General features: G+C 42.9%; 1 protein-coding gene across 1 annotated transcript in view; it reads right to left on the bottom strand.

Annotated features, from left to right (window-relative positions):
* LOC126177113 (glutathione peroxidase-like) overlaps positions 1-13,783 on the bottom strand; it is a 37,282-nt gene extending 23,499 nt beyond the window's left edge. The window contains exon 1 of the mRNA XM_049924384.1: positions 13,627-13,783. The gene's annotated coding sequence lies outside the window, so the exon portion shown is untranslated. The remainder of the gene's footprint in view (positions 1-13,626) is intronic.
* Between the last annotated feature and the right edge of the window lie 12,555 nt (positions 13,784-26,338).

Raw genomic sequence — 26,338 nt, 5'->3', positions numbered from 1 at the left:
GGAATACAGACGTCTCAAAAATGAGATCGGCAGAAAGTGCAAAATGGCTAAGCAGGCATGGCTAGAGGATAAATGTAAGGATGTAGAGGCATATATCACTAGGGGTAAGATAGATACTGCCAAGGGAAAATTAAAGAGACCTTTGGAGAAAAGAGAACCACTTGTATGAATATCAAGAGCTCAGATGGAAACCCAGTTATAAGCAAAGAAGGGAAAGCAGAAAGGTGGAAGGAGTATATAGAGGGTATATACAAGGGCGATGTACTTGAGGACAATATTATGGAAATGGAAGAGGATGTAGATGAATTGAAATGGGAGATATGATACTGCGTGAAGAGTTCGACAGAGCACTGAAAGACCTGAGTCGAAACAAGGCCCCGGGAGTAGACAACATTCCATTAGAACTACTGACGGCCTTGGGAGAGCCAGTCCTGACAAAACTCTACCATCTGGTGAGCAAGATGTATGAGACAGGCGAAATACTCTCAGACTTCAAGAAGAATTTAATAATCCCAATCCCAAAGAAAGCAGGTGTTGACAGATGTGAAAATTACCGAACTATCAGTTTAATAAGTCACGGCTGCAAAATAGTAACGCGTATTCTTTACAGACGAATGGAAAAATTAGTAGAAGCCGACCTTGGGGAAGATCAGTTTGGATTTCGTAGAAATACTGGAACACGTGAGGCAATACTGACCTTACGACTTATCTTAGAAGAAAGATTAAGGAAAGGCAAACCTACATTTCTAGCATTTGTAGACTTAGAGAAAGCTTTTGACAATGTTGATTGGAATACTCCCTTTCAAATTCTAAAGGTGGCAGGGGTAAAATACAGGGAGCGAAAGGCTATTTACAATTTGTACAGAAACCAGATGGCAGTTATAAGAGTCGAGGGACATGAAAGGGAAGCAGTGGTTGGGAAGGGAGTAAGATAGGGTTGTAGCCTCTCCCCGATGTTATTCAATCTGTATATTGAGCAAGCAGTAAAGGAAACAAAAGAAAAATTCGGAGTAGGTATTAAAATACATGGAGAAGAAATAAAAACTTCGAGGTTCGCCGATGACATTGTAATTCTATCAGAGACAGCAAAGGACTTGGAAGAGCAGTTGAACGGAATGGACAGTGTCTTGAAAGGAGGATATAAGATGAACATCAACAAAAGCAAAACGAGGATAATGGAATGTAGTCGAAATAAGTCGGGTGATGCTGAAGGAATTAGATTAGCAAATGAGACACTTAAAGTAGTAAAGGAGTTTTGCTATTTGGGGAGCTAAATAACTGATGATGGTCGAAGTAGAGAGGATATAAAATGTAGACTGGCAATGGGAAGGAAAGCGTTTCTGAAGAAGAGAAATTTGTTAACGTCGAGTATTGATTTAAGTGTTAGGAAGTCGTTTCTGAAAGTATTTGTATGGAGTGTAGCCATGTATTGAAGTGAAACATGGACGATAAATAGTTTGGACAAGAAGAGAATAGAAGCTTTCGAAATGTAGTGCTACAGAAGAATGCTGAAGATTAGATGGGTAGATCACATAACTAATGAGGAGGTGTTGAATAGGAATGGGGAGAAGAGAAGTTTGTGGCACAACTTGACTAGAAGAAGGGATCGGTTGGACTGGAGGGCAGCGTGGAGGGTAGAAATCGTAGAGGGAGACCAAGAGATGAATACACCAAGCAGATTCAGATGGATGTAGCTTGCGGTAGGTACTGTGAGATGAAGAAGCTTGCACAGGATAGAGTAGCATGGAGAGCTGCATCAAACCAGTCTCAGGACTGAAGACCACAACAACAACAACAACAACAACAACGGTAGATTTAGAATTTTCGGTCTCTCTAACATCAAGTTACGTGCGGCACTACTTGACCATCAGCAGAGGAAATTATCTGAGTCTACTGGGGAGTACTCAATAGGATTTCTGTACGTCACGATAAGGGTTCGGAAGCTGGGGCTCTTAATTTGAGCGCTGCGTGAAGCTAAAGCCGAACTTGAGTAGATTTTCGCTTATACTTTTCTTCGACTCGGTCGTTTCCGAACCAGCGTATCTTACCTCAAATTGATACATTCACATTTTCTTCTCCATCATCCCTGAAAGTTTGAAACCATCACGGAATCACCCTGTAGACGTTTCGTGTAATGCTGCCCTACGTTGGAGAAGCGCGACGGTCCCAGAATAAAACGCAAGAAAATATGACTGGCTTTACTGGTATTGAAATTTACAAAACTGCTCTGTCATTCTGAATTCTGAATCCTTTATGCTACGTAAAAGTAAGTTTTTAGTAGTGCTTTAGACTGAAATACGATGTTTGAAGTCTTTTGTTATTTGACGGACACTGTAACAAAGCTGCGGTCAGCTGCGAAGATGAAGAAAATCATAACAACATTTCATTTCCACTAACTGCATTGAGTCAGAGCTAAATTTTGGAACCCAACGGTGGCACTACACAACAATCACTCTTTTTCGCTGAATACTGAGTACGCGCTCAAAGGAAACAAAAGAAATTAATATTAAAATTAGAGGAAATAATATAAAACGAGCAAACTCATACAACTATTTAGGAAGTCAGATCACTGAAGACGGGATAAGCGAATAAGACATAAAATAAAGAATTGGAGAAGCATGTTCGTGAAAAACAGGAAAATACTTTCTTCAAACTGCATAAATACTGAATCGAGAAAAAAGGCGGTTCAGATCCTCATTTCGAGCGTAGCGCTGTACGACTGCGAGACAGAACGGTAGGGAAAAATTAAATGGAAGCTCTTGTAGCATTTGAGGTATGGTACTGGAAAAGCCTGTTAACGATAAAGAGGACAGATAAAACCATCAGTAAGGACTCTGTTCAAAGAACTGGCGAAGAAAGGTCACTTAGGAGACAAACAGAGCGGATAAGACACGGGAGAATTGGTCGCATAATACGACACAACCAGTTCCTTGTATATGTCCTAGAAAGAACAAGGCAGGATAGCCCGAGGACGACCGAGACTGGAATTTTTAAAACAAACTATGCACACTGTAAGACAGTCTAAATATGTAAAAATTAGGTTCAGACCGAGAGCTGAAAACTGGTTGAAAGACTGATGAAAACCGAATATTTCACAAGGCGTGATAATATAAAAAGAATAAAGATGTTTTGACCTGGCTAAGGAAAATTCCGAGAAGAGTAAGACTTTCGCTCCGAGCGAGATAAATTAGATTTGTGTGCGTGCCTGACGCATGGTTTACACGGAGAGATAACTCGCGCAAACTGCTAAAGGTCAAACAGCAACTTTCAAGAGGAGATGAGTCTTGTTCCATAAAACGACTCTTCACTTTATGCGTAAACTTGCCATCTCAGACAGTGATACTAAAATGAGGATTTTATAGGGCAACAGAATTTTTAACTGCTATTTCAATACTTCGCTCCATAACAATCCACCCGAAGAATGAGAGATTTACGATTCTGTAGAGACCAGAAGTTCAAAGAGATGATTTTCATTCAGGCCTCTGATAGTGACCGGGCCAATAATCTCACGAAATAACAATCAAATGAAAAAACTACAAAGAACGAAACTCGTCTGGTTTGAAGGGGGAAACCATATGGTGCTATGGTTGGCCCGCTAGATGGCGCTGCCATGGGTCAAACGGATATCCACTGCGTTTTTTAAATAGGAACCCCCATTTTTATTACATATTCGTGTAGTACATAAAGAAATATGAATATTTTAGTTGGACCACTTTTTTCGCTTTGTGATAGATGGTGCTGTAATAGTCACAAACATATAAGTACGTGGTATCACGTAACATTCTTCCAGTGCGGACGGTATTTGCTTCGTGATACATTACCCTTGTTAAAATGGACCGTTTACCAGTTGCGGAAAAGGTCGATATCGTGTTGATGTATGGCTATTGTGATCAAAATGCCCAACGGGCGTGTGCTATGTATGCTGCTCGGTATCCTGGACAAAATCATACAAGTGTCCGGACCGTTCGCCGGATAGTTACATTATTTAAGGAAACAGGAAGTGTTCAGCAACGTGTGAAACGTCAACCACGACCTGCAACAAATGATGATGCCCAAGTAGGTGTTTTAGCTGCTGTCGCGGCTAATCCGCACATCAGTAGCAGACAAACTGCGCGAGAATCGGGAATCTCAAAAATGTCGGTGTTGAGAATGCTACATCAACATCGACTGCAACCGTACCATATTTCTATGCACCAGGAATTGCATGACGAAGACTTTGAACGTCGTGTACAGTTCTGCCACTGGGCACAAGAGAAATTACGGGACGATGACAGATTTTTGCACTCGTTCTATTTAGCGACGAAGCGTCATTCACCAACAGCATTAACGTAAACCAGCATAATATGCACTATTGGGCAACGGAAAATCCACAATGGCTGCGACAAGTGGAACATCAGCGACCCTAGTGGGTTAATGTATGGCGTGACATTATGGCAGGAAGGATAATTGGCCCCCATTTTATCGATAGAAATCCAAATGGTGCAATGCATACTGATTTCCTACGTAATGTTCTACCGATGTTACTACAAGATGTTTCACTGCATGACAGAATAGCGATGTAGTTCCAACATGATGGATGTTCGGCACATAGCTCGCGTGCGATTGAAGCGGTATTGAATAGCATATTTCACGACAGGTGTATTGGTCGTCGAAGCACCATACCATGGCCCGCACGTTCACCGGATCTGACGTCCCCGGATTTCTATCTGTGGGGAAAGTTGAAGAATATTTGCTATCGTGATCCACCGACAACGCCTGACAACATGAGTCAGCGCATTGTCAATGCATGTGCTAACATTACGGTAGGCGAACTACTCGCTGTTAAGAGGAATGTCGTTACACGTATTGCCAAATGCACTGAGGTTGACTAACATCATTTTGAGCACTTATTGCATTAATGTGGTATTTACAGGTAATCACGCTGTAACAGACTGCGTACTCAGAAATGATAAGTTCACAAAGGTACACGTATCACATTGGAACAACCGAAATAAACTGTTCAAACGTACCTACGTTCTGTATTTTAATTTAAAAAACCTACCTGTTATCAACTGTTCGTTTAAAGTTTTGAGCCATATGTTTGTGACTATTACAGCGCCATCTATCACAAAGCGAAAAAAGTGGTCCAGCTAAAACATTCATATTTCTTTACGTACTACACGAATGTGTAATAAAAAATGGGGGTTCCTATTTTTAAAAAAACGCAGTTGATATCCGTTTGACCTGTGGCAGCGCCATCTAGCGGGCCAACCATAGCGCCATCTGGTTTCCCCTCCTTTAAGCGAGACGAGTTTCGTTCTTTGTAGTTTTTTCGTTTGATGCTTATTTCATGAGATATTTGGCCCGGTCACGATCAATGGACCACCCTGTATATTTCATTGGCTATATAATGTATTATATGCTGTCGATAGCTAGGTTCTTACAGATTGATAGCTGTGTTTTGGGGAGAAAGAAGTTGTAATCTCATAGTACTAATGATATCACAGTGACTCACACAGTGTGGTACAGGCTAAACTCTAAAAATACAATTAGAATAGTTAATCCAGTTAGTTGTCCTAGATCACCAGTCCACCATTTCAGATCTTTTCCATGCAACTAAATATACTAAATCATAAGTAAATAAACTAAATCATTGTTTTGCATTCATTATTTCAAACAGATTTTCGTTTGAAACTAGCTACAATTTTACAAATCGTCGTTTAACAATGAAAACAACGTCTTGTATGTCGATGAACGTAGCCATCCTAACGATGACAAAGTAGACAACTACCACTGATAAGATGCTTGTCTTCTAATTGTGCAGGAAATTATTTAAATTAAAACTGTCAGACATATTCTGGCGTGAGCAACGGATATTCTTGCTGCTATCCTCTATCGCCGCAGGATGGCACGGGTAATAACTCTTCAGCAGGACTCAGCTTTAATAAAAATGGTTCAAATGGCTCTGAGCACTATGGGACTTAACATCTGAGGTCATCAGTCCCCTTGAACTTAGAACTAATTAAACCTAACTAACCTAAGGACAGCACACATATCCATGCCCGAGGCAGGATTCGAACATGCGACCGTAGCAGCAGTGCGGTTCCGGACTGAAGCACCTAGAACCGCACTGTCACAGCGGCCGGCTCAGCTTTAGTAGTATTATCTGTAAATAACATACATCTTTACAAGCACGAAATAAAGCTTTTCGCTTATCTACCATACACGTTTCTCTTCTTTTATTATCGAGGCATTCTCAGTGTCGAAAATACGTATTTTGCTTTTTACTATACGTTTGTTCTAGACTTCTCTAGTCTGTGATTAAATAGTTGTTATGACATTCCTATATTGAAGTTTTTGGAGTTAGCTTCCTTCTGTTATAAGGAAAACATCTGTTTGACGCAAAAGCTAATCAGTGTTTTAACATTGCGTTGGTTCTACTGAACGATTTTGTGTGATCCTGTCCTCCTATCTATGCCATGTTGAAACTGTGTTTTACTTAACCTATATAGTCCACGATGTTCTGTTACTAACTTACACATATACACCTAACGCCCTTTATCAATAGCGTGCTTTTTTATTGTGTTTATTGTTTATATTACTACCGACTGCCGCGACGTGCCTTTCTGTCGTCTTTTGTTAAAGCTGTGACAGGTAGGTGCAGTTCAGTTTAATACGAATGGAATTGCTGGTGAGACTATATTTACGCACTCCGTCTTCAGACCACAAGTGGCCCATCGGGGCCATTCGACCACCGTGTCATCCTCACTGAGTGCACCCCGAAAAATGGCAACAGCGCATGGCGACCCGGACGGTCACCCATCCAAGTGCCGGACACGCCCAACAGCGCTTAACTTCGGTGATCTGACGGGAACCGGTGTACCGACTGCGGCAAGGCCATTCCCCGAGACTATATTAGGAGCGTTATTATTTAGTATGATTTTTTCTGTACCTTAGTTTGTTATTCTTTCAGCAGTTAACAAGATCAATGACTTATTACTTATATTAATTTAGTCAAATTTTACTTTCTAAATCACCGGAAGAGATTTTTGCATATGAGAATCTTCCTGGAAAGTAAGCATCCTTCTCTGAGAACTGCCCACGCTAAAAACTTTCACACGTTACATATTAGATGCTCCTGCTATAGTACACATACGATGTCCGCGGCTCTTCCGTTGTGTACTGTTGGTCGAAGCCATTCGGGCGACAGTGAACGGAGGGCGATAAGAATCGCTGATTCTATCACGGATTCTTTTTTTCGAATATTTCTTGTATTCCGAGATTGTGATAAGGTTGGAAACTAACAGCAGAGACTGCATTCCTGTGAGCGGAAAGAGCGGCAATTAAATTTATAATCTTGGTTGCCGCAAATATTTGGCTGTTTTTCTGGAATGTGTCACAGTTTCCGAGATTGTGGTTAAGATGGGACCTGAGAGCACAGTTTAATTTGGTGCGACTGAAACGAGCAGAGACATGTTTACAGTCACTTGTAATATACAGCGATTTCCGAGTTGGTGGTTAAGCGGGGACCTAATAGCTCAACTTAACTAACTGCTGCACGTGAAACAAAATACCAGCTAATTTCATTTACGAAAAATAGAAAATAACACACGGGCAACGTGATTGGCTACCCACATCCGACTCGTGACTCGTCGTGTTCTCTACCCAACATTCATCATGCGAAACGTTATCAACAGCTTTTCTCTGCCTCGTGATGACTGGGTGTTGTGTGATGTCCTTAGGTTAGTTAGGTTTAAGTAGTTCTAAGTTCTAGGGGACTGATGACCATAGATGTTAAGTCCCATAGTGCTCAGAGCCATTTGAACCATTTTTATCAACAGCAACACGTAACGGAAAAGCCGTGGATTATACGTGCACTTTTGTCGACGCTTCGTGTCTATGGTTTATCCGATGTATTGCAAGGGAGAATAGCTATATGGATATATTTGGCTTCTTATATGTCTTTTGTACCATGTTTTTAAATTTTTAACAGTGATTTGGTATATACTTGCTCCTCGGTATTTGTCTGTTTTTTGTTAACTAAAACGATAATAATAATCAATTTAGCGATTCATTAATGACGGAAGACATCTGAAATGATAATTCATGTTTGTCTCTACATAAGAGGCCGGCAAGTCCAAAACGAGCCGCAAGTGCACAATGTTCCATAGTACTTCTCGTTAACACGTTTTACGTTGCTCAGAATAACTTTAACCGGACTGTCAGACACCTGCAAGACACAAGGAGGTCCTACGGTTTTAAAATGTTGGACGTTGTCTTTTTTAAAGCATTCTAGGGCAACGCCACGGCAGTTTCTCGCTCAAGGTCACAGGCGAGACCATTACGGCCAGTTTCCTTTTCAATAAACACATTTACGAGCGCGTATAGCCTACGGCACAGCAGTAAAATCCCCTCTCTATTTACTCCACAGTGATGCAGCCACTTCCATTTCTGATCGGATGGTCACGAGTTGCGGGAAGCAGCTAGTCATGCTGCAAGCGGAAGTCGCGCCTTAGCAGTGACCTACTGAAGCAGGACTAATCAGCTGCGCCTCGTTCCTTGTTAGAGTGAACCTGCAGACACCTGCAGTTTTTTTTAAATATATATATACTGCTCACCCAGAAACAGAGGTCGTTCACGCAGGAACACAATTTATAGAGATTACGTTTTTCCGGTTTGTTAACGCCTTACGTCGAACAAGATTTGTCAGAAAGCGCTTCTTCTACAAAGAAATTCAAATCTCTAATCTTCTTCGAAGAATTTGTAGGATGTAAACAGTACCTCTGAGTAGTAGTAAACTTCTTCCACTACTGTAAGCGTGTATAAATCAAGTAGGCAAAAATATATGAGGGTTATTCGGAATGTAAGGTGCGATAGGTCGCCGCCCGGAGTGGCCGTGCGGTTCTAGGCGCTACAGTTTGGCACCGAGCGACCGCTACGTCGGCAGGTTCGAATCCTGCCTCGGGCATGGATGTGTGTGATGTTCCTAGGTTAGTTAGGTTTAATTAGTTCTAAGTTCTAGGCGACTGATGACCTCCGAAGTTAAGTTGCATAGTGCTCAGAGCCATTTGAACCATTTGCGATAGGTCGCGAAATGGAAACAATAGTGAAAATCCGGTGATGCTTTGCACAGATGTGTTGGGCAGTGTTTCTAGTACACCTGTCGATCGCGTCTCGTCGCTCTTTTCAGTTCTGAGTACACAATGAGCACCTAAATATACCTAGAACAATAGTGTCTCCCGCCAAGTATGGTTGCCCGCTGAGAGGTTTCGACTGATTTCATTCAACCCCGAACAACGTTAACTGTCATGCATTTCCTTCTTCATGACAGTTCTCGGGGCCGCACACTGCAGGGGCGTTGAGGACGTCCCAGCATCCTTTCCTAGGGGAAGTGCGTGGTCGCCCACCACACAGTCCGGACTTGGCTCCCTCTGATGTTCATCTCTGCTCACATGAACCGCTGGCTATGAAAACAACATTTCGGTACAGACAACGAACTGCAGACCAGCGTAGAGAAGCGCAGGAAAGCACGGGCGGCTGCCTCCTGTGACGATGGTATCGGAAAGTTGGCACAACGCTACGACGAACGTCTAAGATGGAGCGGCGACTGTATACAGAAGTAGCTGTAAGGTGTAGCAAACTGTTGCACGTAAACCTTTTTTGATTTTCATTTCGCGACCGATCGGACCTTACTTTCCGAATAGCCCTCATAGTCTACTGGTAATGCAAATTTGTTTTTGAGCTACGTATCTCACCCTATCACATTCTCAACTTGAAGAAATCAGCAAACCGAAATAAAGATCACTTTAACTTTGCGACAAGCTGTAACTGTGGGCGGAGCAACAGCTCTTCCAGCAGAGCTATCCGAACGAGTCTCGGATGTTGATTCGAAGTTTTAGTTGGCAGCAAATTTAGCCATTCCAAAAAAAAAGAAGCCCTTTTTATTTCAACTGGAAAGCACTTATTGTTTGGATGGGAAGCAGTTATTTTCAGGATGATGTAAATAACTGAGAATGCTAATTCTGTCCCACACACTTTAACAGGAAATCAAGCTAGACTCCAAAGTGAGTTGTGGCCTACTGTGAAACTGTATTGTAATTCCGCGCTTTTCTCGAATTATTTCCTTGCGACAGATACCACTGAAATTATTCAGATCACTTCAAATTCAGGAACATGTGATTATAGATAAATCTTACTTCATATCCACAACTTCCGTGAATATGCCTGACTTCTGGGATAAACAATGAGCTCGGTATGTCGCTGACACTGTCTGAAGTATCTGTTCGTGAAAAATGCATCTAAGCCGCTGCAGTCATGGACTGTGCGACTGGTCCCGGCGGAGGTTCGAGTCCTCCCTCGGGCATGGGTGTGTGTGTTTGTCCTTAGGATAATTTAGGTTAAGTAGTGTGTAAGCTTAGGGACTGATGACCTTAGCAGTTAAATCCCCTAAGACTTCACACACATTTGAACATTTTGAAAATGCAAGTAATCCTACAAAACATCTCAGGCTTACATCTCGATACTAAATGATTGTAATCTAGACGTGATTACAGTAACTGGCAACTTCCAAATGAATATATTCGCAGAAAAACAAAACACTGTGTTTCGAAATACACGTAAATGAACAGAACGTGGCCGTCCGAAGGCAAAGACATACCTCTTCGAAATGCGGCTATAGAAAGCGATTGGCGACTGCTTTACTGTCGAACAGTAAGTAAATACTCCCCGCTTTGCCGCTGGAAACCAATTTCTGCTGATGTGAATACTAATAAATCGAGAAATAAGTAACTATCTGATGGAAATGAAAACGATCGGAACATCTGCCGCTTCTGGATTCGCAGACTCGCAGTTCATCATCGGAAACATGCGTCGAGATCTCGCCAGGGAAATGTCGCGTACAAAATTAATTCACGTAACGTATCGCCCGTTATCTTCGCTACGGAACCAGCTCTGAGATAACGCAGTGCATGCATAACTGAAACACTGGTTAGGGGAACAAAATGAAACACTGTGGTGGTATTACAATGTAAAGAAGCGTGTATTGTATTTACATACACGAATCTACTGCTGAGAGAATGGGGCTTGTTAACATTCAGCTGATGGTGCATTAACTGAATGTTTTGTATAAATGTCGCTTCGGTATTTGTGGTCTGAGAGTGTGTCGGTGATACCAGCGGTTATTGTTCCGTGATAACGCTATGACAGAAGAAAATATTTTCCATTGCGTCAGAGAAGTGATTCAGCTAATGACACAGAACTTCAGTTGTATCGACTTCCGTAACTGACAATGAGGTCGGCTCCATAACGGTTCAGAGTAAAATCGAATATTCCGCATATTTTGTTAGTGTCGTCCTTCAGTGCGAGTTTGCATGAAAAAGAAAAAAGAACAATTAAAGAGGTATGTTCTGCCATCTCATTGTTGCTCTATGTCTGCATCTGTTTTCTGCGAATCACTATAAACAGAATGTTAGAAAGAACTTTATATGCTGCCACAAAATAAGGTTTCTTGACGTTCCATTTATTGATTCTCACACATTTCATTTCAAGTAAAGATTAGTCTAATCTTGTTTCGGCGGTTTCTACTGAAAGGACAGGCAGGTAGCTGGAAAATATTTGTAAATTCCGCTCCGAAAGCAGACTCTTGGCTTTTTTAACAAGGGAACCTCCCCATCGCACCCCCCTCAGATTTAGTTATAAGTTGGCACAGTGGATAGGCCTTGAAAAACTGAACAAATATCAATCGAGAAAATAGGAAGAAGTTGTGTGGAACAATGAAAAAAATTTGTAAAATATACAAACTGTGTAGTCCATGCAGAAGATAGGCCACATCAAGGATAACGAGAGATCAGGAGTGCCGTGGTCCCGTGGTTAGCGTGAGTAACAGCTGAACGAGAGGTCCTTGGTTCAAGTCTTCCCTCGACTGAAAATTTTACTTTCTTTATTTGCCCAAAATTATGATCTGTCCGTTCGTTCACAGACGTCTCTGTTCACTGCAAAAAGTTTAGTGTCTGTGTTTTGCGACCGCACCGCAAAACCGTGCGATTAGTAGACGAAAGGACGTGCCTCTCCAATGGAAACCGAAAACATTTGATCGCAATGTCATAGGTCAACCGATTCCTCCACGGGAAAACACGTCTGATATATTCTATACGACACTGGTGACGGCATGTGCGTCACATGACAGGAATATGTTGTCGACTCACCTAACTTGTACACTTGGTGAATGGGTGAAAAGATTCTTCTACCTTGCCCGATTTAGGTTTTCTTGTGGATGTGATAATCACTCCCAAAAAAGTGATGAAAACATAAGAGTTTGTCACATAAACTGAAAATATAAAATTAAACTTTTCACTCGATGGAAGACTTGAACCAAGGACCCCTCCTTCCGCAGCTGCGCACGCTAACCACGGGACCACGACGCTCCTGCACTTAAGCTCTCGTTGATGTTGCCTATGTTGCCCATGGGCTACTCAGTTTGTATATTTTGCTTATTTTTTTCATAGTTCCACACAACTTATTCCTGTTGTCTCGATTGGTCTGTGTTCAGTTTCTCAAGGCCTATCCACCGTGCCAACTTATAACTAAATCTGAGGGGGGTGCGATGGGGAGGTTCCCTCGTAAGCTGGTTTCCTTGACGCCCTTGCCGTCTTTCTGTAAATTACTCATTATTTCACTCCCATGTCCTCGTCAGTCTCATTAACATTTAATTATTCTCTCAGCCCTTCCTTTGTCAGTCTGGTTGCCTGCTGTTACTTCGACCTGATGTGGATTCCATATACTTTAGAAACATTCCACTATGCACTCTCCAAGTGTTTTGTAAGCTATTGGTTTTAGAGGCAAACCGCTTTTTTCTAAAGGTGGTAGTATTTCCTTCCGTTCCTCTGACCTTGGAACAGATTTACCCTAGAAATCGAGGAATCCGAACTACGCTAACTTGGTATATTTCGCCGATTCGGATCATTGCCAGAAGTGAAAGAATCGATAAGAAAGAGACAGAAACACAATCGGTGAACTGAGCCAGGAATTTACCTCAAACTTGGATTCTGCAGTTTGAAATGTTACTCTCAGGTACGACATGACTGACTCCATTTGTCATTCATTTCTCATTTTTTCGAAGGCTATTAAAAAAGTTTTTGTTGCATAGGAACACAACTTAACAGAGTTTGCATTTTGGTGTTAGTAGCGATTATTTGTACCAGACTAATATTTCGCACTTCCACTGACTGTTATCACAATTTTTATCAGATATCTTCTTTTGTTGATAATTTCGTTCTCTGCGAAAACTCTGAGATTATAAATTAAATGCACATGGTGCTAAGGTGTCTGAAGGAACTTTAGCGTTACATCGCAACTAACCAAAACAACACCTGTCAGAAGTTTGAAATACATTATTCGTTCACGTATCAGCAAACCTGTCTCGTGCGCAATCCGCTTACAAGGATTGTAAAATTTTTTTGCTGAACACTAGTATAACGAAAAACGTTTAAAGCTAAACGTTTAAAGCTAAACGTTTAAAGCTATCGGTACCGGTATTGCTCCATATCTTCAAATTATGGTACAACACCGACGACCGTGGTCACTGAAGAAAACGAGCGTAACACACACGGCGATAGTTACATCACATCGGGGTGTAATCTCTCGACTCACCTTAGGTAGGCCGGCGCTGCAACGAGTTTGAGGTTAGTATGATATCCGTGCACTCGGGAGAATGGCGTCTCGGTGTCTTATGACGAGCTATTGTCCAGCGGCGGAGTATCGCGTGTCTTCGTGCGCTAGCCAGTCAGCAAAGCGCGTTGCGTCACAGACGTGGTGAGGTCCTCGCCCGTCCGCAGTGGGGGAGGGGAGGCGGCTGTGGGAGGGGAAAGGATGAGGAAGGGGGGGGGGGGAGAGACCACGTACAGGCCACAGAGCTTTTCGCGGTGAGTTGGAATGCCGCGCTGTTGTGGGTTCAGAGAAAGTGCGATATTGGTATGAGGCGCACAGCCTAATCTCCGCCGTTTGAAGGTTTCAAACCAACATCTGAGTCACGTGAAGAAGGCAAAAAACCGTGTTTCTGTCATTACGCACTATACGAGATGACAGTTACTGTTCTTTACATTAATAGCTGAAGTCGAGACTTGATTTTAGTAACGGAACAAATTCTTGTATTACAATTACACATGTAGTTTTAATTCTACTGTATGCTACCGTAGACTGTCATAAGTATGCATGGACTAAGGTAGTTTTCCTAGTAGCTTTGATCAGTTAATTTCGTATCCGCGTTATCTGCACCTTAGGTGTGTTGCATACCTATCGAACGTTACTTCATAACCATCGCAAGTCTTAATAGAGTCCCCCAAAAACCGGAAGCGGTATACCGTCCAAAAACTGCATGAGGATGTACAAAGGGCCGTGTGACCTACGGAACATTTTTGTTCTGCATACTTATCCTCCTGTCTGTTACTTAAAAATAAACAGTATTTGTAGCAAAACTGATCTTGTCAATGTTAAAACAGGTTTTATTCGATAACTGTTGATTTGTTACGTGAAGTAGAGGAATACTAAAGAAAAATAAAGAAAACAATAAAGATTTGTCATATAGATCTAGGAAATGCAATTTCCCAGACAAAAAGATAAAGTAGACAAAACTGCAAAACAAAAACGTATGTAACATCATTTTAATACTTCGTCGAAATTATGTGAAACTTGTTTCTGTTATTCTTAACAACCTTCTAATTTATCAGTAACAGGAGGAAACTCTTGGCATTGACCGTGATGAAGAGCGTTCTACTGAGTACAAACTAACAATAACAGTTGTATACATATTTTATGTTTGTGCATGTAAACTGTACTTGCATCAAGAGTAATTGCTGTTGTTGTTGTTGTGGTCTTCAGTCCTGAGACTGGTTTGATGCAGCTCTCCATGCTATTCTATCCTGTGCAAGCTTCTTCATCTCCCAGTACCTACTGCAACCTACATCCTTCTGAATCTGCTTAGTGTATTCATCTCTTGGTCTCCCTCTACGACTTTTACCCTCCACGCTGCCGTCCAATACTAAATTGGTGATCCCTTGATGCCTCAGAACATGTCCTACCAACCGATCCCTTCTTCTTGTCAAGTTGTGCCACAAACTTCTCTTCTCCCCAATCCTATTCAATACTTCCTCATTAGATATGTGATCTACCCATCTAATCTTCAGGATTCTTCTGTAGCACCACATTTCGAAAGCTTCTATTCTCTTCTTGTCTAAACTATTTACCGTCCATGTTTCACTTCCATACATGGCTACACTCCATACAAATACTTTCAGAAATGACTTCCTGACACTTGAATCTATACTCGATGTTAACAAATTTCTCTTCTTCAGAAACGCTTTCCTTGCCATTACCAGTCTACATTTTATATCCTCTCTACTTCGACCATCATCAGTTATTTTGCTCCCCAAATAGCAAAACTCCTTTACTACTTTAAGTGTCTCATTTCCTAATCTAATACCCTCAACATCACCCGACTTAATTCGACTACATTCCATTATCCTCGTTTTGCTTTTGTTGATGTTCATCTTATATCTTCCCTTCAAGACACCATCCATTCCGTTCAATTGCTATGATTACATAAAAATGCACAAGTTACGCGATCAACTAATTTTTATTACTGTAAAATGCAATTACTGTAAGGATATAAAATACACAATGGACTAACACAAAATGATGTGCGATTCTAGCTATGTGCAAAACAAACAATCAAACACACAACAAACAAAGAGAAGTCGTCGGCTTTCAGTTTCTCTCTTACACATTCATCTGTGTCCGCCTGCTTAGCTGGGTGGTAACGTGCTCGCCTCTCATGTAAGAGGGCCCGCGTTCGATTCCGACCGGGTTGGAGATTTTCTCCATTGGGGGACTGGGTGTTATGCTGTCGTCATCATCATTTCATCCTCATCACCGGCGCGCAAGTCGCCCAATGTGGCGTCGACTGAAATAAGACTTGCACTTGGCGGCCGAACTATCCTGAGTGGGGCCTCCCGGCCAATGAAAGCACCGGTAATCCTACCATTTACTGCGCCGTTTATGTAGTGCACCAAAACAACTTTAATGTTATGGTTGTAGTCTTTACGTCTGACCAGATGATGGGGCAACAAACAGTTTGGAGCATAGTAATGTCCCTTCTTTCTTTTTACTAACCACAGAATTACAGTTCTTCAATGAACAGCTGTTTTTGTTCCACTGTGGGTCATTTCGTTTACAGGCTCAATAGGAGCAGAAGATAAAATGTCGGTCTGGCGGGAAGCATTTAGTTTCCCGAAGATTTCTTAACAAGTGCGAAACGCTTTACTACGGTTCTATAAAAATGAGGGGAAAAAATAAAAATTTTGAGGTTTGCTGACGGCATTGTAACTCCGTCAGAGACAGCGAAGAACTTGGAAGAGCAGTTGAGGTAAACAAAAGCAAAGCAAGGGTAATGGTTCAAATGGCTCTAAGCACTATGGGACTTAACATCTGAGGTATTCAGTCCCCTACACTTAGAAGCACATCACACAAATCCATGTCCGAGGCAGGATTCGAACCTGCGACCGTAGCAGCAACGCAGTTCCGGACTGAAGCGCCTAGAATCGCTCGGCCACAACCACCGGCAAGGGTAATGGAATGCTGTCGAATTACATCAGACAATGCTAAGGGAACTGGATTTAGGAGATGAGACATTAAAAGCTGTAGATAAGTTCTGCTATTTAGACAGTAAAATAAGTGATGTTGCTCACACGCCATCCACGGTGGCCGAGCGGCTCTAGGCGCTTCAGTCCGGTACCGCGCGACTGCTACCGTCGCAGGTTCGAATACTGCCTCGAGCATGGGTGTGTGTGTTGTCCTTAGCGTAAGTTAGTTTAAGTTAGTCGACTGGGTATGGTACCGCGTCATAATGTATAAAACTACTGCTGCTGGACAAAAACCAACGTTTCAGCCACGGTTGCAACAGCCTTCTTCTAGGTCTACTGGTACCAGTAGTTTTATATATTCAATTAGCTTGAGGTAGATTAAGTAGTGTGTAAGCTTAGGGACCGATGAGCTCAACAGTTTGTCCCGATACGATCTTACGACAAATTTCAAATTTCCGTCCGGAGCCCGGGCGTCTTGCAACAGTACATTCTCGTGACCACCCCTGCCAGTAATCCTGTACAGTGGCTACATTCTTGCCAATCCTTTCAGCAGTATCGAAGAAGGAACATCCAGCTTCTCGCAGTCCTATTACACGACCTCATTCTAACTTAGTGAGGTGTTGATAATCGCGTCTGTCATCTTAGAGGCATTCTTAACCGACATCAACTCACCACGCCCATTGTCAAACATTACTAACGCTCACGACGGGTATGGTGCGTATTTTAAAGCAAACCTGATTTGCATCTTCGTAGTGACGCAGAAGCTCCAGTCTTATGCGACTGGCGCGAAATTTGAATAGACATTCTCTTTGAGATGTAGAAACACCCTACCAACTTCCTTAATGTCGCCCAACCCCTTCCTAGTGCTGCCATTTCCTTTTCCATCAGTGTATATTACAAAACGTTGACTATAGAAAAAAGTCTTGTAGCGAGTAACAAATTAGCATACTGTCTTCTAAATATCTTCATCATTCATCGAGTTTTAGATCTGAACACCAACGTATTTTAACCAGAAAGGTACAGAATTACCCTCATCATTCAGTTTTATTTAGACACAAATAAATACTCTTGAATAGAAGCTCGTTCACCTTTCCTTGATAAAGAGATCACTCCGTAGCTTCAACCTGCAAATTCACTAACTTAATCTCGAAATATGTGTTCCTAGTTTCTTCGTGTGTGTGTGTTTTTGACACAACTTTCACATACCTTTCGCTGCAGCCAAGCGCTGCACTATATGTCACCAATGTAATAAAGAAACTTTTACTGAATACTGTACTACAATTAAAGTGATCTGAAAAATATTCCAGATGTCGTCTGCAAATGGATGCAGCCACCAGACAGCTGATCGAGGTGTTGATTTCAATATAATGAGGTCATGCCTAGTGTTTATCATCTATGGTCTAAGGCCGGCCGCCGCGGCCTAGAGGTTCTAGGCACTTCAAAAATGGTTCAAATGGCTCTGAGCACTATGGGACTTAACATCTATGGTCATCAGTCCCCTAGAACTTAGAACTACTTAAACCTAACTAACCTAAGGACAGCACACAACACCCAGTCATCACGAGGAAGAGAAAATCCCTGACCCCGCCGGGAATCGTACCCGGGAACCCGAGCGTGGGAAGCGAGAACGCTACCGCACGACCACGAGCTGCGGACTCTAGGCACTTCAGTCCGGAACCACGCTGATGCTACGGTCGCAGGTTCGAATCCTGCCTCGATCACTGATGTGTGTTATGTCCTTAGGTTAGTTAGGTTTAATTAGTTTTAAGTCTAGGGGACTGATGACTTCAGATGTTAAGTCCCATAGTGCTTAGAGCCATTTGAATCATCTATGGTCTAAGGCTTTGACTAGTAGCGTGGAGTCATTCTTTGGGCAAATTCTGAACTGTACATACACTGAGGAGACTAGATACCTCATAATATCGTTATGGACCTCCTTTTTCCTGAGGTAGTGCAGCAGCTCGACGTGGCGTAGACTCAAAACGTCGATGGAAGTCCCATGCGGAAATATTGAACCATGCTGCCTCTATAGGAGTCCATAATAGAGAAAGTATTGCTGGTGCAGGATTTTGTGCACGAAGTGACCTCTCAACTATGTCCCAGAAATGTTGAATGGGATTCATGTCGGGCGATCTGGGTGACAAAATATTTCGCTCGGAATGTCAAGAATGCTTTTCAAAGCAGTCACGAACAATTGCGGTCCCGTGACTTGGTGCACTGTTATCCATAACGTGAAGTCCATGAATGGCTGCAAGAAGCCGAACATAACCGTTTCTAGACAACGATCGATTCAGGTTCAGTTGGACTGGTGGACCCAGTCCATTCCATGTCAACACAGCCCACACCATTATGGAGTCACCACCAGCTTGCACAGTGCTTCGTTGACAATTTCGGTCCGTGGCTTTTCGGGGTCTGCAGCACACTCGAATCCTACCACCAGCTCTTAACAACTGAAATCGGGACTCATCTGACCAGACTACGGTTTTCCACTGGGCTAGAGTCCAAACGACGTGGTCAAGAGCCCAGCGTAGGCGCTGCGGGCGATGTCGTGCTACTAGCAAAGGCACTCGCGTATGTCGTCTGCCGCCACAGTCCATTAACGCCAAATTTCGCCGCACTATACTAACGGATGCGTTCGTCGTAGGTCCCATATTGATTTCTGCGGTTATTTCAAGCAATTTTGCTTGTCTGTTAGCTCTGATAACTCTACGCAAACGCCGCTGCTCTCAGTCGTTAAGTGAAGGGTGTCGGCCAATGCGTTGTCCGTAGTCAGAGATAATGCCTGAAACCTGGTATTTTCGGCTAACTCTTGACACTATGTATCTCGAAATATTGTATTCCCTCACGATTTCCCAAATGGAATGTCCAGTGTGTCTATCTCCAACTACCATTCCGCGTTCAAAATCTGTTAATTCCCGTCGTGCGGCCATAATCACGCCGGAAACCTTTTCCCATGAATCACCTAACAGCAAATGACAGCTCCGTTGATGCACTGCACTTTTATTCCTTGTGTACACGATACAGCCGCCATCTGTATATGTGTATATCGCTATCCCATGAGCTTTGTCACCCCAGTGTACGACAGTCAATATCGATAACAAGAACTTACTGCACTGCGAAGTATTTTGAGTTAGAACAACGATGATCAATCACAGCTTTTCAAGACAAACATTTATCGGAAGTAATGGGGATCGAATATCGCTATCGTAAGAAAACGTCTGTAATTGTAAAGGATACGGCAACACATGGTGCTAAATTTTAAAAAAAAATTGTAAAGTAACTGAAGCTAAGCACTCCTCTGAAGCTAAGCACTCCTCCCTTATACAGCTAAAGTGATACGACCTCTTAAATAAGGTATGAATATGCCTGCAGCAGATAAAAATGGCTATCACAAGAAGAAATGCAACTATTAATCGGAAATAAAACGATTCAAGCATCATAGAAACATATCTACGTCTGTAGTGAAATACAAGCTACACAATATGGATTAAAGACAATACTTCGTCATAAAATAAAAAAGCTTATAAATCGACTAAATATTAGAATTCCTGCCGAAACAGAGGAGACAGAACTTTGTTTCTCATTCAAAGGGGAAATTAAAAAGAAAAAAGAAAATCCCTTGAAACCAAGGAAAATATGGCAACGAATTGCGTTATAAACAAATGCAACTCAAAATGCGTACCAAGAACTAGCGTCATTACGTGACTGGTTAAAGCGAATGCATAGAATTGCAAATACTTCTTGATCGCGTGGGAGAGGTTGAGGAACTGGCGAGGGGCCGGAGGGCATTTGCAGGCAACAAAGTTTTCCGCAGTGAGTTAGAAACCGCGCTGGTGCGAGCTCGTCAGCAAGCGTCGATATTCCGAATGTCGTCACTACGTAGCCTCGCAACCGACACAGCACGCAACAGACTATTCCTGTACGCGATGGGCGGGTTTGTTTCCCGGAGTGGCTTGCCAATCAACAACTCTCTGCACAGATTGTCCTCGTGGCCGAACAAAGAAGTCTACAACAAAGTAGACGTCAGTAATAAGTGGTAACATTCGAACACAACCCAGCAACTCTTTTCTAGAGATAAGGTTCTCACAGTGAGGGTGCCGTTACTCAGTATATAAGGTTAAAGTAATAAAAACCGTAACAACCCATGTGTGGCTTTCAAGAAGTAAAATAAAATAAAAGCACATTATGTTGTGTCTGTTCTTTCGTACACGTCAGAAAGAATTCACGCCAGGTGAAATCCGCAGCTATGATATGTAAATTGAAGGGAGAGGGAGTAGAAAGGAAAGGTAAGACAAGGAATTCAGCTGATCTAAGGTGCATCGCGATTTTATGCGGAATCAGCGGCGACGCTGAAAACGTGAGCCAGACTAGGATTCGGACCCGGGATCTCCTGCTTATTAGGTAGTTGTGTTAACCATTGCCCCATCCGAACATGTTGTTTATCGCATTTCCGCAGACTACCTCGAAACGCCTCTCGGCCGATTCACACATGTCCTCCATACTCGCTACTTGGAGATTACTGCAAGAGGTCGGATGTAAATGTGCATCCGCATTGTAGGTTGTGGATTCATTACCCATCGAGGCGAATGGTCTGCAATGTCTGTTCTTTCGGAATGTCCACATTCATGTAATTGATTCGCCTCGATGAGCAATGAATCTACCGCCTTCATTGTGGATGCACAATAATGTTCGACTCCTGTGGGAATATCCAAGTAATCAGCAGGGAGGGTACGGTCCGGAACTGCGGATATGTGACGCTAGGTGGGAATATGGGTCGGCCGGGAAGCGTGCTGAGATAATTTGTGCAAGTGCGATACACACTGTGTCAGTGGTTAGAGCAACTGTCTAGTAAGCAGGCGATCCTGGGTTCGAGTTCCGGTCCCACACACATTTTCACTCCTCGCCGCTGATTCCTCAGGAAGTCTCGATGCAGCTGACATAAATAGCTCCTCCTCTTTCTTTTCCTTTCCTTTCTCCCTCTTCCCTCTTCAATTTACATAAAAACATATTGAACTACAGGTCCTCGTCTCACTTTAAGACCGTCCCTTTATGTCCTTCGCATTTGACACAGTGACTACGCGCCAGTCTATGTCCTCATCAGCTGAGACGATTAAGGACGGAAATGGACGATCTTGAAGTACGACGAGGTCGCACAGTTCAATGTGTACTAACGTGCAGACCGAGCGGGGTGGCGCAGTGGTTAGCACACTGAACTCGCACTCGGGAGGACGACGGTTCAATCCCGCGTCCGGCCATCCCGATTTAGGTTTTCCGTGATTTCCCTAAATCGCTCCAGGCAAATACCGGGATGGTTCCTTTGAAAGGGCACGGCCAACTTCCTTCCCCATCCTTCCCTAATCCGATGAGACCGATGACCTGGCTGTCTGGTCTCCTCCCCCACAACAACCCCCAACCCAACTAACGTGCCATAATATGTCATCATCTGGTGTTGTCTGCCGCGAGTGACCACTACGAGGAAGATGTTTAGTTGCTTTTGTTTCTCACTATAGGGATTAAACATTCGAATGATGTCGTTGTGATAACTGACAATACGGCTTCAGCCTCCTGAACTGGCAACCTTCATGAGTAAAGGGACAATAAGCGCATGATCATACAGATAATTTTATGGAGGAAAGCGAACCAGAGATTACGTTTTGTTGGCAGAACTCTCGGAAGATGCAACAGTTCTACCAAAGGAAGTGCCTACTCTATGCTTGTCCGTCCTATGTTGAAGTACTGTTAAGTATTGGATCCGTATCAGATAATATTGACAGAGGACATCGAAAAAGGTCAGAGAAGCGGAGCTCGCCTCTTATTATCGCGAAATAGAGTAACAGAGTCATGGATAGGATATGCGAGTTGGGTTGGCAATCATTAAAACAAAGTTTTCTTTTTCTCTCGGCGAGATCTTTTCACGAAATTTCAGTCATAGACCTTCGCCTCTGAATGCGAAAATATTTTGTTGGCTTCCACCTACATCCAAAATTAGAAAATTCTAGAAATTAGAATTGATACAGAAGCTTACCGTCCATCAATGTCCCCACGAGCATCCCGCAAGTGGAAAACTGAAGGGGGGGTCAGTTAGTTATACCAGTGAACCCTCCGCCACACACTGTTTGCTGGCTTGCGGAGTATGATGTAACTGTAGATATGGGGGAGTGATCAATGTAATAAAATAAGAGAAATTAGAGCTCGTGTGGAAAGATTTAAGTCTTCGTTTTTTTCCCACGCGCTGTTCGGAAGTGGATCAGTAGAGTAATAACTTGAAGGTGGTTCAATGAACCCTCTGCCAGACACTTAATTGTGTATCGCAGAGTAGTCATGTAGATGTTGACGTAGAAATAACCCTAGGAGGCTCATTCTCGCGTACACGATTGACACTGTGTACTCTACTGAGCAGCACGAAGAACGTACGTCTACTTTTCAAACTTCTTGGCAGATTAAAACAGTGTGCGGACCCAGAGTCGAACCTGAAACCTTTTGTCTTTCGTGTGCAAGTGCTGTACCGAGTGAGCTATCCATGCGCGACTCGTGTCCCATCCCCACATCATTACATCCACCAGCATCTCATCTCCTACCTTTCAAGGTACTGCCGGAAGCAGATTCGGACGCCTGTCTGGGTAGGTCAGTCGGCAGAGCACTTTTCAGTGAAAGACAAAAGGTTCTGGTTTCGAATCCGGGCCCGCCACACTGTTCTAATCTGCCAGGAAGTATCAAATCAGCGAACACTCCACTGGAGAGTGAAAATTCATGCTCGATGTATTCTTCTATTTCTGTCACACGTTACGAGTTCCTGTGGTCAAAAAATTACTGAGAAAGCCTGTAGGTTGAAACCTCTTTTGACAACAGCTATCTTTGTCCTATTACACTCTAGTATCTAAGTTTACCACTAATTTGATACCAAATCAGAAATCCTACAGCGCATCAAAGTTTTCCAAGTTCCTCAGTTGATTCTCAAATTTTATTAAATATCATTCATTTCATTGCAGTTCTTCAGTTTTCTTAAGCGATCAAGAACGTCTCTTTAAATCATTATTCCAGCAGTGAAGTTGAAATTTTAGCAAGCAAATATATTTGTAAAATAAAGTGCAATACACAAATGCTACGACCTACAATTTTTGGAACTTAATATTAATTTGCGCATTGATTTCAACCTGACGTCTAACGTATGCGACCTTATAAATGATTTTGTATATACAGGGTGAGTCACCTAACATTACCGCTGGATATATTTCGTAAACCACATTAAATACTGACGAATCGATTCAACAGACCGAACGTGAGGAGAGGGGCTAGTGTAATTGTTTAATACAAACCATAAAAAAATGTACGGGAGTATATTTTTTAACACAAACCTACGTTTTTTTAAATGGAACCCCGTTAGTTTTGTTAGCACATCTGAACATATAAACAAATACGTAATCAGTGCCGTTTGTTGCATTGTAAAGCCGGCCGCGGTGTTCTAGCGGTTCTAGGCGCTCAGTCCGGAACTGTGCGACTGCTACGGTCGCAGGTTCGAATCCTGCCTCGGGCATGGATGTGTGTGATGTCTTTAGGTTAGTTAGGTTTAAGTAGTTCTAAGTTCTAGGGGACTGATGACTACAGATTTTAAGTCCCAAAGTGCTCAGAGCCATTTGAACCATTTTTTGCATTGTAAAATGTTAATTACATCCGGAGATATTGTAACCTAAAGTTGACGCTTGAGTACCACTCCTCCGCTGTTCAGTCGTGTGTATCGGAGAGCACCGAATTACGTAGGGATCCAAAGGGAACGGTGATGGACCTTAGGTACAGAAGAGACTGGAACAGCACATTACGTCCACATGCTAACACCTTCTAATTGGTCTTTTTCACTGACGCACATGTACATTACCATGAGGGGTGAGGTACACGTACACACGTGGTTTCCGTTTTCAATTACGGAGTGGAATAGTGTGTGTCCCGACATGTCAGACCAATAGATGTTCAATGTGGTAGCCATCATTTGCTGCACACAATTGCAATCTCTGGCGTAATGAATGTCGTACACGCCGCAGTACATCTGGTGTAATGTCGCCTTAGGCTGCCACAATACGTTGTTTCATATCCTCTGGGGTTGTAGGCACATCACTGTACACATTCTCCTTTAACGTACCCCACAGAAAGAAGTCCGGAGGTGTAAGATCAGGAGAACGGCCTGGCCCATTTATGCGTCCTCCACGTCCTATGAAACGCCCGTCGAACATCCTGTCAAGGGTCAGCCTAGTGTTAATTGCGGAATGTGCAGGTGCACCATTATGCTGATCCCACATACGTCGACGCGTTTCCAGTGGGACATTTTCGAGCAACGTTGGCAGATCATTCTGTAGAAACGCGGTGTATGTTGCAGCTGTTTGGGCCCCTGCAATGAAGTGAGGACCAATGAGGTGGTCGCCAATGATTCCGCACCATACATTTACAGTCCACGGTCGCTGTCGCTCTACCTGTCTGAGCCAGCGAGGATTGTCCACGGACCAGTAATGAATGTTCCGTAGATTCACTGCCCCGTGGTTTGTGAAACCCGCTTCATCGGTAAACAGGTAGAACTGCAACGCATTCTCTGTTAATGCCCATTGACAGAATTGCACTCGATGATTAAAGTCATCACCATGTAATTGCTGATGTAGCGACACATGAAACGGGTGAAAGCGGTGACGATGCAGTATGCGCATGACACTACTTTGACTCAGTCCACCGGCTCTCGCAATGTCCCGTGTACTCATGTGTGGGTTCATGGCATCAACAGAACACACATCAACTGCACCCGCTTCTCCTGTAACGGGCCTGTTACGGACCAGTTTGCGTGCTACGACCATACCTGTTGCATACAGTTGGCGGTAGATGTTTTGCAATGTGCGGCACGTTGGATGCTCTCTGTCCGGGTACCGTTCTGCATACACCCTGCAGGCTTCAGCTGCATTCCATCGATACTCGCCATAGTATCATCTCCGCCTTTTCAGAGTTCGAATACACCATGGTCACAGTTCCTACAACACTACACTATCACAGACATCTGGTAACACGGTGTAGTACAGTTGGTCTGCGTGCGGAGACGAATGCAGAATAACAATAGCAGCAAGCGCTACATGCGGACACTGCGACAGCTAGACCAAACCACAACAGTGCACTACAGCCACACTCGTAAACACGGTCGTCATCGTAAACATGTCCCTGCAGATGCCGCTCACCGACCGTGGCCCGTGTTTGTTACAACACGCAACTGAACGTTGGAGATTTCAAGCGTCAACTTTAGGTTACAATATCTCCGAATGTGATTAACATTTTACAATGCAACAAACGGCACTGATTACGTATTTGATGTTCCGATGTGCTAACAAAACTAACGGGGTTCCATTTAAAAAAACGTAGGTTTGTGTTAAAAAACATACTTCCGTGCATTTTTGTATGGTTTGTATTAAACAATTACACTAGCCCCTCTCCTCACGTTCGGTCTGTGGAATCGGTTCGTCAGTATTTGATGTGGTTTACGAAATATATCCAGCGGTAACGTTAGGTGACTCACCCTGTATATATATATATATATATATATATATGTGTGTGTGTGTGTGTGTGTGTGTGTGTGTGTGTGTGTGTGTGTCTAGTCAATATCTTTGATGCCAATAAACTTCTCTATGATGTACAACATAATGTCGTTTATACGACGTTTATTTACAAATACGTTAGAGTTGTGACAATTGGACTCACTC

This window comes from Schistocerca cancellata, chromosome 1 (genome assembly GCF_023864275.1).
Source record: "Schistocerca cancellata isolate TAMUIC-IGC-003103 chromosome 1, iqSchCanc2.1, whole genome shotgun sequence".
NCBI lineage: Eukaryota > Metazoa > Arthropoda > Insecta > Orthoptera > Acrididae > Schistocerca > Schistocerca cancellata.
Note: the sequence above shows the minus strand (reverse complement) of the source record. Positions and strands in the feature narration are given on the sequence as shown.